Here is a 16,382-nt window from a genome sequence, read left to right as displayed (position 1 = left end):
CCACTCGGCTCACTGATGCCAAGGGCTCTGTGTCTGCCCAGGCCAGTGGTACCCACAGCCTTGTCAATTAGCTTAGCCAGTCACTCCAAATGGAGCCAGAACTCCTTGTACTAACCTCCAATTGCTGGTCACAATCCTCTTCTTTCTGTAAGCAACCAAACCAAATCTGTGGTTTCACCACAGATTCGTAGGCTATTCTCACTCTGATGGTCTCTCTCCATTTCTTTTGCACCTTTTATATAACAAAGGTTTGACTTTCAGTGTGATAGGTCATAGCAATATCAAAATACTTGAGGCAGAATGTTGGCTTGGCACCTTCATACAATTAGTACATGGTGAAAAATATATATATAATAAGTTGAAATTGTGTTTACCATATGCATGTTATAATATATAAATGTTATAAAATAAATATATTAAAAGGAATATAAAAGGCTCACTTATGATATTTATTATATCTGATAATATACACATATGTGATATATAATACTATTAAAAATATATACTAACAACAAAAAGTCAAGGTCTCCTCTCCACCAGCAAATCATCTTTTCCCCTTAACAAAAAATAAAGGGCTCTTTTCTGAAATTTTTTTCAAGGGTCAAGACTTTGAACTAACATAATTTGGCTGCAAAAAATGTATGTAGTTATGTATACATAATATACATATATAAATATCTATATTAAATATGTTGAATTGTGTCCCCCCAAATTTATATATTGAAGTCCTAACCCCTAGTACCTCAGAATGTCATCTTGGCATACAATCTTTAAAGAGATAATTAAGTTAAAATGAGGGCATTAGGGTGGACTAATCCAGTATGATTGGTGTCCTAACAAAAAGGGGAAATTTGGACACAGAGACACTCACCACACAGGGAGAAAACAGCTATGTGACTAGCTATGCATTTATAAGCCAAATAATGCCAGAAACTAGAAGAGGCAAAGAAGAATCATCTCCTACAACCTTTAGAGAGAGCATAACCCTGCTGACACCTTGCTTTTGGACTTCCAGGTTCCAGAATGGAGAGAATAAATTTCTGTTGTTTTCAGCCACCCAGTTTGTGGCCCTTTGTACAGCAGCCCTAGAAAACTAATAAATATATATTTCCCAACAAAGTGAATAGACACATATGCCTCCTTTCTGATATAAGAGCATGCAACTGTTAATGTTCTGACTCTATGTATTGCTATAACGTTAAATTCCATTTGGAATTACAAAGATGATGAGACAACAAGAAATGGAGACAAAATGTTAGAAAGAAAGGAGCCTGTCAAAAGGGTTATGGGTGTTGGTATTTGACGCCTACAGAAGAAATGGAATTAGGGAAATAGATTTTAGTGTGACAGCAGGAAGACTTTCCTAATTCCAAAAGTTGTCCCAAAAAAATGAACAAAGAAGGCTGGTGCAGAAGAGTTTCCCTGGTTCTCCATAGGCATTCAGGTAGAGAAGCTACATGGCCACTTGTCACAATGGGTAGAGAGGGAATTCCTGTTTTATGTGGGAAGCTAGATTAGAGGGTTTTTAAGTATATATATTATTGATTATACTATTACAATTGTCTTGATTTTTCCCCTTTTGTCCCCCTCCACCCAACACCCTTCACCCCCTCAGGCAATTCCCCCATTATTGTTCATGTCCACGGGTCATGCCTATAAGTTCTTTGGCTACTCCATTTCCTATACTGTACTTTACATCCCCATGGCCATTCTGTAACTACCTATTTGTACTTCTTAATCCCCTCACCACTTCACCCATTCTCCTCCTCCCCCCTGCCATCTAGCTACCTCCTGGTAAGTAACTCCTTTTCTCTTGCTTTTAAGAGTCTCTCTTTATCTTTAACCTTTGGCCTTTTAATAATGTGTCTTGGAGTGGGCCTCTTTGCATCCATCATAATTGGGACTTTCTGCATTTCTTGGACTTGCATGTCTATTTCCTTCACCAAATTAGGGAAGTTTTCTTTCACCATTTTTTCAGATAGATTTCCAATTTCTTGCTCTTTCTCTTCTCTTTCTAGCACCCCGATGAAGCAAATGCAGGACCTCTTGAAGTTGTCCCAGAGGCTGTTTATACTATCCTCATTTTGGGGGGGATTCTTTTTTCTTCTTGTTCTGTGTGGTTGTTTTTTGCTTCCTTATGTTCCAAATCATTGATTTGATTCTCAGCTTCATCTATTCTACTGTTGTTTCCCGATAAACTGTTCTTTATTTCAATTAGTGTATCCTTAGTTTCTGACTGGGTCTTTTTTATGCTGCTGAGGTCCTCACTAAGTTCCTTGAGCATCCTTATAGTCAGTGTTTTGAACTCTGCATCTGATAGATTGCTTATTTCCATTTTGTTTAGCTCTTTTTCTGGAGTTTTGTTCTGTTCTTTCATTTGGGTCATGTTTCTTTGTCTCCTCGTCTTGGCAGCCTCCCTGTGTTTGTTTCTATGTATTAGGTAGAGCTGCTTTGACTCTGTGTCTTGGTAGTGTGGCCTAATGTAGTAGGTGTCCTGTAGGGTCCTGTGGCACAGCCCCCCATAACCCAACCTAGGTCCTTGAGGTGTGCCCTTCCTGTGGGCTGAGTACACCCTTCTCTTGTAGTTGAACCTTGATTGCTGTTGACAGGTCACTGGGTGGTATTTACACAGGCCAGTTAGCTACAAGGACTGGCTGTGACCACTGACCGCCAACCTCTGCCCTCCATGGAGGATTAGCTGTGTGGGGGCAGGGTGGTAGTGCTCCAACACAGTCTGTTGCTGTCCATTGGATGTGTAGGCTCTGGGGTTTCCTGGGTGGTGCAGGCCCAGGTCAGCCCCCACCTGTGTTTTGCCTGGGCTCACCCTGCTTGAGCTGTAAAGCAATCTGAGATGGCTGCCACTTGTGCTGAGCTTGGAGATTCCCAGGCAAAGCCAAGCTGTGACTCTAATCAGGCTGCAACCAGGGCTCACTGAAGCCAGCCGTTGCACGTTTGATAGGATTTAAGAGCCCAAACCAGCCATTCTTATGGAAAAGCAGCTTAGGTGGGTCTGTAAATTGGGTGGGGCAGAGCATCTGGGGATCTCCAAGGTGGGTCACACAGTGTTAACCAGGTTGATGGAGTCTCAGATACGGTACTAGCCTGCCAGCTCTGTGGGGGGAAGGCTCAGCAAAGGGACAATAGCCTTTGCTCATTCCAATGCCAGACACTTCAGTCTCTCTCTGTATACCTTTGGTGCCCTTCAAGCTGACACCCCAGTGCCAGAGCTCAGAGGGAGTGAGTCTGAGTAGGTGTGTCTGTGTGTGGGTTCTTTAAGAGGAACTGCTTGGGGCTCCAGTAGCTTCCCCCACTGACTCAGTCCCTGCTGGTTTTCACAGCCATAAGTTGTGGGGATTTACCTTCCTGGTGCTGGAATCCTGGTCTGGGGGGCCTGGAGTGGGTCTGGGACTCCTTGTTCCCAAAATATCCCTCCTGAATTTTTACCCACGTGGGTGTGGGGCCAGCCCATTCTGCGCCTGTGCCCCTCCTACCAGTCTGAATGTATGTGGTTTCTTTAATTCCGTATTTGTCAGATTTCCATTCAACTCAATTTCTGATGTTCCCGAGTGATGGTTGTTGTATATTTTAGTTGTAATTTTGATGTGGTTGTGTGAAGAGGCAAGCCATGTCTGCCTACGTTGCCATCTTGACTGGAAGCCTAGATTAGAGGGTTTTAAAGGTTCTATCACAGAATGCCTTGTGTGTCTGTGTGTTCACATGCATGTGTTGCTAATATATCATATTTCATAATGTGCTCATGGTGGTGTATTATAATGTGTTCATAATTAGCACATATATAAGAACTCAGGCATGGAAGGAGAACACATCCACATTATGCACACATGCAGAAGTTATTTATATAGGTCTTCCTAATATGTTCAAGATTATATAATACTGCCTAATATGGACCTAAACCTCAGCCAGGTTTTTGTTGTGACTGGAACTTAGAGATAATGGTGGCAATTACAAGGGTAAGGAGGCAGGGGAGAAGAGAGGGTGAGTCATGAAATAGAGGAAAATACTGGTTTCCCTTGCTATCTGAAAGTAGAGCATTACAATGAAACCTTTGGTAAGCCTAAATAGCCAAAGAAAAGAAGCAATTATCTTAGGATACATCTTGCTAACGAATGCACAAAATGAATCAGTATGAAGTACAGATGCTCACAGAGTTCAAAAGCTATGGCGCTTGATGCTCACATGCTTAGTGTGGTTCCTGGGGAAGGAGTTTGGCAGAGCCACTTTTACTGCTTGGGTGTGTGCTCCAATACAAATGCTGAATGCTATTTTTGCTTTTTGCCTTTTTTTTCCCTGTGAAAGCAAAAATCCTCTTCAGATTTCTTAAGTTTAGGGAAAACAGATACTAATATAGTCTTTGATAAAAATGAACTGAGAGAAAGCAAACCTTCAAAAAGCAGGGGGTTACCTGTACTCAGAATGGGGCTTACTGCCTGGCTTTAAAAGATGGGGGTGGGTGACATGGCCTTTTTAAGCAGCATGATCTTTGGAAGCCCTGCAGTGGGGAGTTCTCTTTACAAACTTCTTGCACTGAATTGAAAAGGCTGGGGCTTTGTTGCTTATGGAGGCCCAAGCACAGCTATATGAAGAGTGCTCAAAAGTATACACATTTTCTATGTAATGTGGAAACGAGTAGTTAATAATGACTTTTCCCCCTTATTTTTATGTTTCTTTGCAATGTTGTAAGCAATTGCAGAATCCAAGGATTTTTAAGTTCATTTCAACATATATGGGTCACATATGACAACAAATATCAAAAATAAGGCATTTTCTTTTAATTTGGATATCTTTATTTATACAGAGATCCCCCCTAATAGGGTATACTTTCGCTTATTACCTCCCTTGATCCTTGAAGTACTCCCATAAAGTCCATGAAGACAGGCATCACATGTTAAAGCTCTGGAAATAAGGGCCCAGCAGGGCAGAAAGCCTTGGCCAAGATCAAGGTTGGATAAGTCATTTTGGGCCTCAGGCCTTCTCACCAGCTTGCAATGACTTCTGTCCCCTTTTACAATGTATACAAAAATTGCAAGACATTATTTTGAGTTAATCATTGTGGAAGGAAGGGAAAGTCTGAAGTAGCTTGACCTATGGGCTACTGCTCCAAGATACATGGAAAATTCTGTTTCATTGTCTAATGGCAGAGTTATTTAGGAGGGGGAGCAGGAGTGATTCTCAAACTCAGCCAAGGAAACTGAACAAACGAAAGTACAGAGGGCCTCTAGCAGCAACTTCCCACAGCTGGGAAAAGTTGAGAGAATCTTTAAGTTGGCAAATAGCAGTGAAGGGCAGGGACCAAGATTTTTAGAATATCCCCAGATTTGAAAAAGATAACAGAAAGAATAAAGTATTCACAGACCAGAGAGGGCAGACACAATAAGACACCAGTTGAATGTGTAGTATATGCTTTTCCTGTCCATTCTGGCTTTTTAAAGTTTTCTAAATTTTTCTCTGAAGTTATGGGAACAAAGAAGCTGAACCTACCCATTAGACAAGGCCACTCATCATGGGCAGCTGCCTGACTCTAGAAACTGAAATTCCCCTGGAGAAGGAAGAAGGGAAATGAACATTATTGAGAACTGTGCTAAGGGGCTTTATGTGTAACATCTCATTTAATCCTCACTGTAACCCTGTGTAGTAGGTATGGTTATTAATGGCCCTATTTCACAGAAGATCTGAAAGGTTAGGAAACTCACTAAAGACACAAAGCTAGTAAGTGGCAAGACAGGATTGGAAGCATCTGCCATGTTCATGGAGATTCCATAGTTTTTTCTCTAGTGAATGTTAATGCTAAGAAAGTAAACACAGGGAAGGCATTTAAAAAAGAAGACATAAAAAAGAGGCACAGATTGTTTATGGGGGTCAGAGTCTAGGGTGATAGGGAGTTGGGGAAATTAATAGCTTTTCAGGCAGGGAAAATAGAGAAAAAAGAGGCAATAAATGAAAGACAGAAATTCAGAGGCACTTAGAGAAGATTATTCTAGATCACTGTTTATATTTTATCACTCCTTATATTTTAGACTTCTTGAGAGCAAACAGTCATTCCTGATTTCAGTGCAACACATTTATTCCATGAGCTGCATGCATACCCATAACATAATGAAACTCAGGACACGTTGTATATTCAGTCCTTCCCAATCTATTTTGACAAGGGAAATGTGTATGGCTTCTGTACAAAGCCACCAAATATGGCAACCCCGAACTATGAAGAGTGGCCTGTAAGCTCACCCAATAAATCTTTCTGAATGGAAAAGGGGTCCAATGCATTCTCAGACTCTTATATTTGTTACAGAAGTGGTGAATTACATATTTCTAATTTCACCCCAAGGACAGAGATTGTGTCTCTCTCTGATTTCGTTATCTTTAAAAACAAAGCTGGGCTTCATTTACCAAGCCTGGATATTTGTGGAACTCCAAACAGAGCTTAGATGGGAGTGAGGGTGGGAAGAGATAGCCAAATGGTAGAATCACTAGGTGACTTTTCATTAGTACCATGTTCTAAACAACCAGAGCTAAGAGGCTCTTGTGAACTGAAAAAAATGGGCTCAGTTAAAAAACAAAATAGGCCACTTAGTGAGCATAAAGAAAGCAGCAGGGCTGGGCACTCTTCATTCCTGGTCAAAGTCAGTAGCTCAAGATGCTGGGGAAAGGAATTGAGGTTATTTCCCCCCAAAATGCCATCTGGCGTTCTTTCAGACTCTTTATGAAGAATCTAACATTGTTTGAGCTATGCTCTGGCACATAATAAGAGTTGAACAACTGTGGTGCCCACCTGTTAGAAATCAAGACTAGGGTATTAAAACCAGCAGTGCCGACCCATTAGAAGGGCCTGACCATTTTGAATGGAAAGCGAGCCTCTCCTAAACCCGGGGATTAGAGTGTTCACATTGAGGCACTAACTGAAGCAGGTGCTCATTCTATGAGTTGTTTAGAGTAATTTTTCTGACTTCACAGAGGTAGGATCTGAAATAGAGTAAGTCCTTAAAGGGCATGACCCCAGACAGGGGATTGGGACATAAGGAAGATATTCCTTGTTTTATATGATTCCTTAGAACATGGAAAGAGAAACTCTTAGCACAAAATGGCTGCTACAGAACTAGGGGAAAGAGATGCTTAAGGAAATAGGAAAGACTGACTTTACCAAGGTATTATGGTCATTCGGAACACACCCCTCACCAGTAATACAGGTTTAAATTCTGAGTCTTTGAGTAAGCAACACTTCCAAAAGGGATACTTTATCATTATTTATAAAATGAACTGATTTTCAGGGGGGCGGACTTCTCTTGCACCTTCCTTTTAGAGATTTTGCTTGTGGGAGATTGTAGAAAATACCCTGGGGGTATTTTTGTATATTTTATTGATTATGCTATTACATTTGTCCCATTTTTCCCTCCCCTTTGTGCCGCTCAGCCCTGCACCCTCCTCCCACCAGCATTCCTTTCCCCTTAGTTCATGTCCATGGGTCATATGTATAAGTTCTTTGGCTTCTCCATTTCCTATACTATTCTTAACCTCTTCCTGTCTATCTTGTACCTACCAATTATACTTCCTATTCCCTGTACATTTTCCCCCATCCCCCTCTCCCACTCACCCACTGATAACCTTCCATGTGATCTACATTTCTGTGATTCTGTTCCTGTTCTAGTTGTTTGCTTAGTTTGTTTTTCTTTTTGTGTTTTTTTAGGTTCGGTTGTTAATAGCTGTGGGATTGTTGTCATTTTACTGTTCATATTTTTTATCTTCTTTTTCTTAGATAAGTCCCTGCATTTCATATAACAAGGGCTTGGTGATGATGAACTTCTTTAACTTGACCTTATCTGAGAAGCACTTTATCTTCCCTTCCATTCTAAATGATAGCTTTGCTGGATACAGTACTCTTGGATGTAGGTCCTTGCCTTTCATGACTTCGAATACTTCTTTCCAGCCCCATCTTGCCTGCAAGATTTCTTTTGAGAAATCAGCTGATATCCTTATGGGAACTCCTTTGTAGGTAACTGTCTCCTTTTCTCTTGCTGCTTTTAAGATGCTCTCCTTCTCCTTAATCTTGGGTAATGTAATTACGATGTGCCTTGGTGTGTGCTTCCTTGGGTCCAAATTCTTTGGGACTCTCTGAGTTTCCTAGACTTCCTGGAAATCTATTTCCTTTGCCACATTGGGGAAGTTCTCCTTCACTCTTTTTTCAAGTAAGTTTTCAATTTCTTGCTCTTCCTCTTCTCCTTCTGGCACCCCTATGATTTCGATGTTGGAATGTTTCAAGTTGTCTTGGAGGTTCCTAAGACTCTCCTCATTTTTTTGAATTCTTATTTCTTCATTCTGTTCTGGTTGAATATTTATTTCTTCCTTCTGTTCCAAGTTGTTGATTTGAGGCCCAGTTTCCTTCCCTTCACTGTTGGTTCCCTGTGTATTTTTCTTTATTTCACTTTCCATAGCCCTCACTTCTTCCTCTATTTTGGGACCATACTGTCCCATTTCTGTGAGCATCCTGATTACCAGTGTTTTGAACTGTGCACCTGATAGGTTGTCTATCTCCTTGTTGCTTAGTTCTTTTTCTGGAGTTTTGATCAGTTTATAAATTTGGGCCATGTTTCTTTGTCTTGGTGTACCTGGTATGTTGTAAGGGGCGGAGCCTTAGTTATTCACTAGAGTGGGGTAACCCAGGTCACTGCGTTGTGGCACTGTATGTGGGGGAGGGGTCGGAGAGGAAACAATGCTGCTTCCTAGCTTGCTTGGCTCTTGCCCCACTTTCCATCACTTCCCTTGCTTCCCACAAGTGGATTATGCACTTTCAGGTCCTGATTCCTTGGGTGGGTGGCCATGTGTACATTCTAGGACCCTGTGGATCTCTCCAATGAATTCTCCTGTGAGGCTGGGAGTTTCTCCCAGTGCCACAACCTGACAAGTTTTTATAGCCAGAGGTTTTGAGGCTTTAGTTTCCTACTCTGGCACCCGGGTATTGTAGTCTGTCTCACTCCCCAGTTTTTCCTTCTGGTTTATCTGCATGCAAATGTGGGACTGCCAGCTGCTACCTCGCCTGGCCAGTCCTCCAGCTGCTGCTTTGCTGCACCTCCTCTCCTGCTCTGGTTGCCTCTCTCCTTCCCTCCTACCAGTCTGGATGAATGCTTCTTCTTTAACTCCCTGGTTGTCAGACTTCCATGCAGATCGATTTTCTGGCAGTTCTGATTGTTTTTTGTTTTTAAATTTGTTGTTGTCCTTGTTTTGGTTGTGTGAGTAGGAAAAGTGTATCCATCTACACCCCTATCTTGGCTGGAAGCCTGGGGGTATTTTTTTAATATCAAGTTTTAAGTAGCATTTATTATTACTAAATACAAGAGTTTATGGTTTTACTCTGTCTTCTTCTTAGGATTCCACGAACCTATAAGGGTAACTGGAAATTTGGTGCTAGTAATATCCTTGGGACTTCCAGATTTGGCTAATTGGATATTGGGGATAAATGGTCTTGGTGGGAAGGTTGTGGAGGAGACAATGACTTAGGTCACATTATGGAACAGAAGTAGGTGAGATTTATATGGACACACTTCTATGACAGAAAAGGGGTAAGTAGAAAGTCTGAGCAAAGACTCTTCAAAATAATGACATGCCGGAAGGCTTAAGGAAGGATATCCTAGTATCTGAGTGGCTTTGATGTGTCTGAGAGACCTGGAATGAAACTTTATTGCTTTTACTAGCTGTCTAACCTTGGGCATGTTAATTTCCAAGCATTACTTTCCTCATTTGTAAAATGAGCATAATAATGATGATGGTGATAATACTTTGTAGGGCTCTTGTGATGGTTAAATGACACCATGAGTGTAAAACTGTACAGTTCCTGCCTGACACATAAGTTCTTAGTAAATGTTAGATATCATTAAAACTATTATTGCTCAATAGTAGAAACTAAAGTAAACCACATTAAAACAGCATTCATAGCACCTTTGAGAAGTTTCTAATCTATTTTGTGCTTACATTTGAACCGTATCTGAAGGTTTTTGTAATGCTTGGGCATTGGAAATATATAGATCCAACCTTGAATTGAGGCTCTGTCACCTCCTAGCTGTCTGACCTTGGGCAAGTTACTTTTCCCTCCTGGCCTCAGTTTCCTCAAATAAAACAGGGCCAGTTATAATAACTATCTCATAGGATTGAAAGAGGTATAAGAAAGTACACATACAGAGCCTGGCACAGAACAAGTACCTGATAAATGGGAACTATAGAATAGGCTTGTGCAGACAGCCTGGCTGCAGGGTTTCTTGCACCCCACCTCCCTCCACCCTCTTGTTAGTCCCAACTAGAGTCCCATCAATCTGCCACTCTTAGGGGCTTGTGGAAATTCCTGGCACAGATGTCTCCTACAGGGACAAATTTTGGATACCCATCCACCCCTGTTACCACTGAATTATGGGGAAAGAGAGAAGGAGAGAAGACCCATTGAGAGGGAGAGGAGAAAACAAACGTCTTCTGTGTACTCCTGCCCTGGCTAGCCCAGGCTTATGCCTGAAATAGGTGTTCGGTAAATACTTGAGGAATGTATGTACAAATGAATGAAAAAAAAGAGTTGGCGGACAGACATCTAGGAAGGGAGAAAAAGACATGAGAGCTGTGGCAAACATTTCCTGACTATGCCTCCACAACATCTCTCTATCTCAGCAGTCTCCCTTGGCCATGGATTTTGGCCAATCCCAGTTCTCTCCTTCCCTTTGCACAGGTTACAGGCATTACCCTTCAAACCTCTTCAAGATACCCAGACAGAAGATTGGAGGTTGATCAGGCTCCCCAGTTTGTGTTCAGAGCCCTTGAATCTCTCAGCTGTGGGCATAAAACATTCTAATGCTGGTCTCAGAAATCTCCTCAAGGGATATCCAGATAAAATCCCATTCATCATTGTGAGATTTCCTTCTTGTCCTGAGACCAGGCAGGGTGGCAGATGATGGATCTACTAGTTCACTTCCATTTTTCATTTCACAATCTAAGCACTATGCCTATCAGGTTTTGCCATGAATGATGTGCAAAAGAGTGGGGACACCTGTACACACAGGTGGATCAACATGAACATTGAACAGGCATGCTAACTGTGGAAGGGACTAAGGCTGAGGATTATGCTTTTAATGGTCAATATTTTAAAACCTTATGTGCCGTGGTTTCTCAGTGCCTTTCATAAACTCAACTTCTGTTCTGACATTTGTTTTCAATAAGGTTTCCTCCCATAAAAATACCACTTAAGGACACACAAGCAGAATGTGCATTTGGCTTTTCCTAGGTGTTAAATATTTTATTTGATGTGCTGATTTTCAAACTACATTGCTGGAAAATTAATATATACTTAATTGCCTGTGTGACAACCTCTCACCACAGAAGCAACAGTGATTCAGATCCTGAATCCCTGATTCTTTACCTCTTGCTCCCTCTGAGCTCCCAGACTCAATTTCACACCCAATCTCCTGTTTTCCACAAATTCTGCAAATGACCAGGCAAAACATCTCCAAAAGAGGAATAAAAATACAACAAAGAATTGGAAAGGGAATATGAGGAATCCACATTATATGATGTGATTAAATTTTTTTAAATATACATTTTAAAGAGAACTGTTAAGCCTCTCCTTTCATTTGTTATTTTTTTACTTTATGTTTCTATTGAAGTTATTGGGGTGACAATGGTTAATAAAATTATACAGGTTTCAGGTGTATACTTCTACAATACATCATCTGTATACCGTATTTTGTGTTCACCATCCAAAGTCAAATCTCCTTTCCTCACCATTTATCCCCTCTTTACCCTCTTCTACCTCCTCCCACCCCCCTTCCTTCTTTTAATCACCATACTGTTGTCTGTGTCTATGAGTTTCTTTTACTGCTTAATCCCTTAACCTTTTTCAACCAACCCCACAACCCCCCTCATCTCTGACAGATGTCAGTCTGTTCTCTATGAGTCTGTCCCCATTTTCCTTGTTAGTTCAGTTTGTTCATTAGATTCCACATATGAGTGAAATCATATGGTACTTGTCTTTCTCTGACCGGCTTATAGCCAGCCCTTTCTAACACGTGTAACCTCTTGATTGGTTCCACATTCACATCATTTCTGGCTTGATCTGTTTTGTGGGATCTGACTCAGCAGGCTTTTGTTTTATCTTATTCCACACATGCTGAGAGGGAGGGGTATCTATAAGTTGCCCTTTTATTGTTAAAATAAAAATAAATATTGGTGAAAACCAGATATGATTTCCAATGTTAGCAATTCCAGCAAGTGGGATAGTGAATGAGCCCCAGGGAGTGTGTGGAGGGAACCCTGAGGTGCGGGTAATTTTGGCCAGATGACAGCTGGCTGGGCAGCTGGTGGAGAGCAGCTGCAGGAGGGAGACTACTTCAATGGAGGGTTGAATTTAAAGTTGTACTTCTGTACAGAACTGTTCAAGTTGACCTGACCCTGGTTGAATTCTATACCTCGGTATATGTTACCAGCTTATGCTTTGTCATCAGATGCACAAGAGATGGGAGACTAAATAAAGGGCACAAAGAAGGACCCTTGCCTACTTCTGGCATCACAACATTATTGGGGAGATTTGAGGACTCAAAGGTGACAATTTCTATGTGGCCTCCTTCCCCTAAATGTGATATTTTGATGGAACTTAGCATTGAGAATGTAGCATCAACAGGGCTTTCATTTAAAGTTTAAAATGCCCTTTCATAACTGTTGGAAAGGAGGTTTGTATACAGAGAGTATCTAGGATTTGCCCATTTCTGTTAAAATTTTTTTTCCTGACTGTAAATCCTGTGCTCTGTAAATAATTTTTGGGTCCAAGAAGACCAAAAACTCACATTTTCATACCCTACTGCCTGCTCTGCTTCTGGAGCCCCCAGCAACAGGAGGAGGGGAAAGGCATCTGCAAGGGGGGGGGGTGACAAATGGATCCACACATACATATTTAGTAAACAAGCTCATCATCTTCTAAATTTTAAAATTCACCACGAGCAAATACAAGTGCAGTCTTCATTTAAAAAAGTGTACTGAATTCCTCCTTAAAGTGTTGGTAATTTCAGGAGGGTAAGAGCAGCATTCCACCCAGGTGCACAGGACAGCATGCCTGTGAATTTGGGAGCAAAGTCTCAGCTGTTAGACCTTAGGGGCCACAAAGCAAACTATGAGTTAGGCTACCAAAAGGAAAGTGGCGGGGGTAGGAAAGAGACCCTTGCTCCCAGGCACCTTGTTTCCAATGGCACAAAGGTCATCATGCCACTTTCTCCTTCTCCTCCTCTTTTTCCTCCTTTGTGCCCTCCTTTCTCCTTTTCTTCTTCCTCCTCACATCTAATATGTATTGAGCATTGTATGTGTATGCCCAGCATTGCACTTACGGCTTCACCAGCATTGCCTCATTTCATCTTCACAACATTCTGAGGTAGGCACTGTTATCATCCTCATGTTAGTTAGAGAGGAGAAACTGAAACCCAATGAGTTTAGATGACTTCAGCCTGCGGATCATGCCCTAGCAAGCAACCAGGACTGAGACTGATCCTCTACCCAAAGAAGCCAGAAATACTCTCATGAAGCCTCCCCTTTTGGATCCTGTTAGGACACAGTTGCTCCATGTGAGCTAGCACTTAAATCTCTCAGTTCTCCCGAACAATTTCATGAACAGAGGGCCCAGGCATGGTTCAGAAAATTGCAAAGGGTGAGAGGGTAGCACCGATAAGATGCTTTCCAATTTCCCTTTTTCTACCACTTCATTCAAGTGCTACTTACAGTGATGGCCTGTGCCATATTTTTTGGGCTCTGTTAGGTTACTTATGAGACCCACTAGGTTTCAGCGTGGCAAACAGGGTGGGGGGGGGCTTGCAAATTAAAACCAATGTAGTGTGCTTTCGTTCTCCTTTCTTAATCTCCAAGTAATAAAAAGGGGGCAAGTTTCATGTGGAATAAAGCAACTGTCAAGATAATTCTTGTTTCTGTGAACTGGTACAGTATTTCCCTTGCTTAAACAATGTAGTTAAGCCCAGGAAAATACACTTTATAAGGTTCTGGTACTTGTATTCTTTTTCAGAGTACTTTCATGCACATAGGAAAGGGTTACAAAATGCCCTTGAGTAGAATTTTCTTGGTTATGATTTGATTAGCCACGCCCAGCTTTAGCTATTTTGCTGGAAATTCCTCTCATTTGAAAATTCAGTAATTTTTCATGTTGCACAGTTTTTTCCTATAATCTTCTCCCCTGTTCTCTGTGTACTGAAATTAGAGCCTCTTTGCAGTGGAGGCTAAGGTGAATTCAGGAACCTATCAGTGTTTGGTGATTGCCACTTGCTGGTGGGGAAAGGACCACTCCCAGAGGTAGAGAGCTTGGAAATAAAATAAGAGTGGAGTGGATGCAGGCCCAGGATGGGTGTAGAGTGCGGACAGTGCAAGAAAAGGATTTGGTCAGAATATGATAAGCCAGGGCAGAGGGGAGCATGAAGAATCCCCAAAGCCACAGAAAGCATAGGCTGCAGGAAAGGAGGAAAAACTTGGGATATATTTAATAAAGAGCAGAAGTTCTGCTGTCAGATGGCTGCGAGGAGAGCACTGTTCACTGTGATCTGGGGATTGAATGTGGAACTCAACCAGCAAGAACCTTGTTTCCCCTAAGGGATTGGGGTGAGCGCATGGTGGGGAGACTATGTGGCTTAGGGCTCAATCATGGCATATTGAGAAGAAAAGGCAAGCTTATGTGTTAAAGTCTAAACCACTTAGATTTGCCCCTGAAATGTCCTGACATGTAACATCTGCACCCCCCCCCTCAATTCCTCCCACTGGAAGAATCTGTGCTTCCTTACTGGCAGGTGAGGAGGGCTTCAATGTGAGTGACAGGGAATGGGAAACCTAGAGAATCATGAGGAACAGTGTTTGGGTCCTAAGTTCGAAGTCTAAAGGAGAGTCTCCTCAAATCTTCTGTGCCAACTCAGTCTTTCCTTTGGGGAAAATAAATATAGATAACGGAAACCATAATTATTTTTTTAATTAAAATTATTTATTTTTAGAGAGAGGGAGAGAAACATCCATGTGTGGTTGCCTCTCACATGCTTCCTGCTGGGGACCTGGTCTGCAACCCAGGTATGTGTCCTGACTAGGAAGGAATCAAACTGGCGACCCTTTGGTTTACAGGCCGGCACTCAATCCACTGAGCTACGCCAGCCAGGATTGGAAACCATAATTATTGATAATTACTGGTCCTTAATTAGCCTGAGTAAGCAGCAGCAGCACTGTAAGCTAACATTAACCCCTGTGCTCTACTAGATGATTTGAAGGGATCCTTGGTTGGAGGAAAGAAACCACACATTGGTGGACAAATGAGTGCTGATGTCCACATTTTCATATGTGGCACATCCAGGGCTTGGGATTCCATGCCTTTAAGAATGTACAATAGGATCCCCAAACTCAAAGCATAGGAAACCATTGTTTTATTATCCTTAGTCCATGTAGTTGAACAGTGCTATTTACTCCAGAGCATCTCCATATCTATTTAGTCTTATCCAATATAGTAAGTGGGATAAGTAATGTTATTGCTATTTTGTAAGAGAGTAAATAAATACAATTTTTTTCTTTAATATGATTTTAAGTAACTATATTTAATTCAATCAGGGACTTGCTATTTCCATTCATACAACAAATACATACTGAGCACCTTTTTTAGACCAGAACTATGTTTGGTGCAAGGAATATGCAAAAGTGAACTAAGTCAGGGTTCCTACATTCATAGATAGAATCTACAGTCCCAAGTGGGAGACACACTAAATAGATAAACTCATGAATCATTATTTAACATTCAATTGTTAATCTCAAAAACATGTCATTATACTTGTGATAAATGACACCAAGGTTAGTTTCAACTGTAATGAGAGTGTATAACACAGGTATCTAACCTAGTCTTGGGGCCTGGCAAGGCTTTTCTGAAGAAGAGACATTTCTATATCAGTTCTTACACTCAGAATTAGGGCTGCAGATAGAGAAGGTAGTAAGCACATATCAACGGAATGGCCAAGGCCAAAGTTACCCAGCTGGAGCACAGATCAGCACAATCTTCTCCCTGCAATACCGTTGGTTTTATCTTCCTCTCTTCCCTGATAGTCTTTTCCCTGTGTTGCTACCAACCATCACCATTCCCCTCACCTGAGCTGTGCTCAGGTGAATCTTTATGTATCATCTTTGAAAATGAATCAATAGAAGCAGAAATCTCATAGCATGAAAATTCTCTCATCTTGGATGTGTGTTTGTTGTATGTGTATGCATGCTGTAGATGTGGGATAACAATGATATTTAACAAAATATTGCCTTAGAGATTGCCAGTAAATTGAAATCACCTAGAATGCTTCTTTTGACCAATTTGTCTTTTGAATCCGAGGGAACTA

Source organism: Desmodus rotundus, chromosome X (genome assembly GCF_022682495.2).
Source record: "Desmodus rotundus isolate HL8 chromosome X, HLdesRot8A.1, whole genome shotgun sequence".
Classification (NCBI taxonomy): Eukaryota; Metazoa; Chordata; class Mammalia; order Chiroptera; family Phyllostomidae; genus Desmodus; species Desmodus rotundus.
This window is presented reverse-complemented; position numbering follows the sequence as displayed.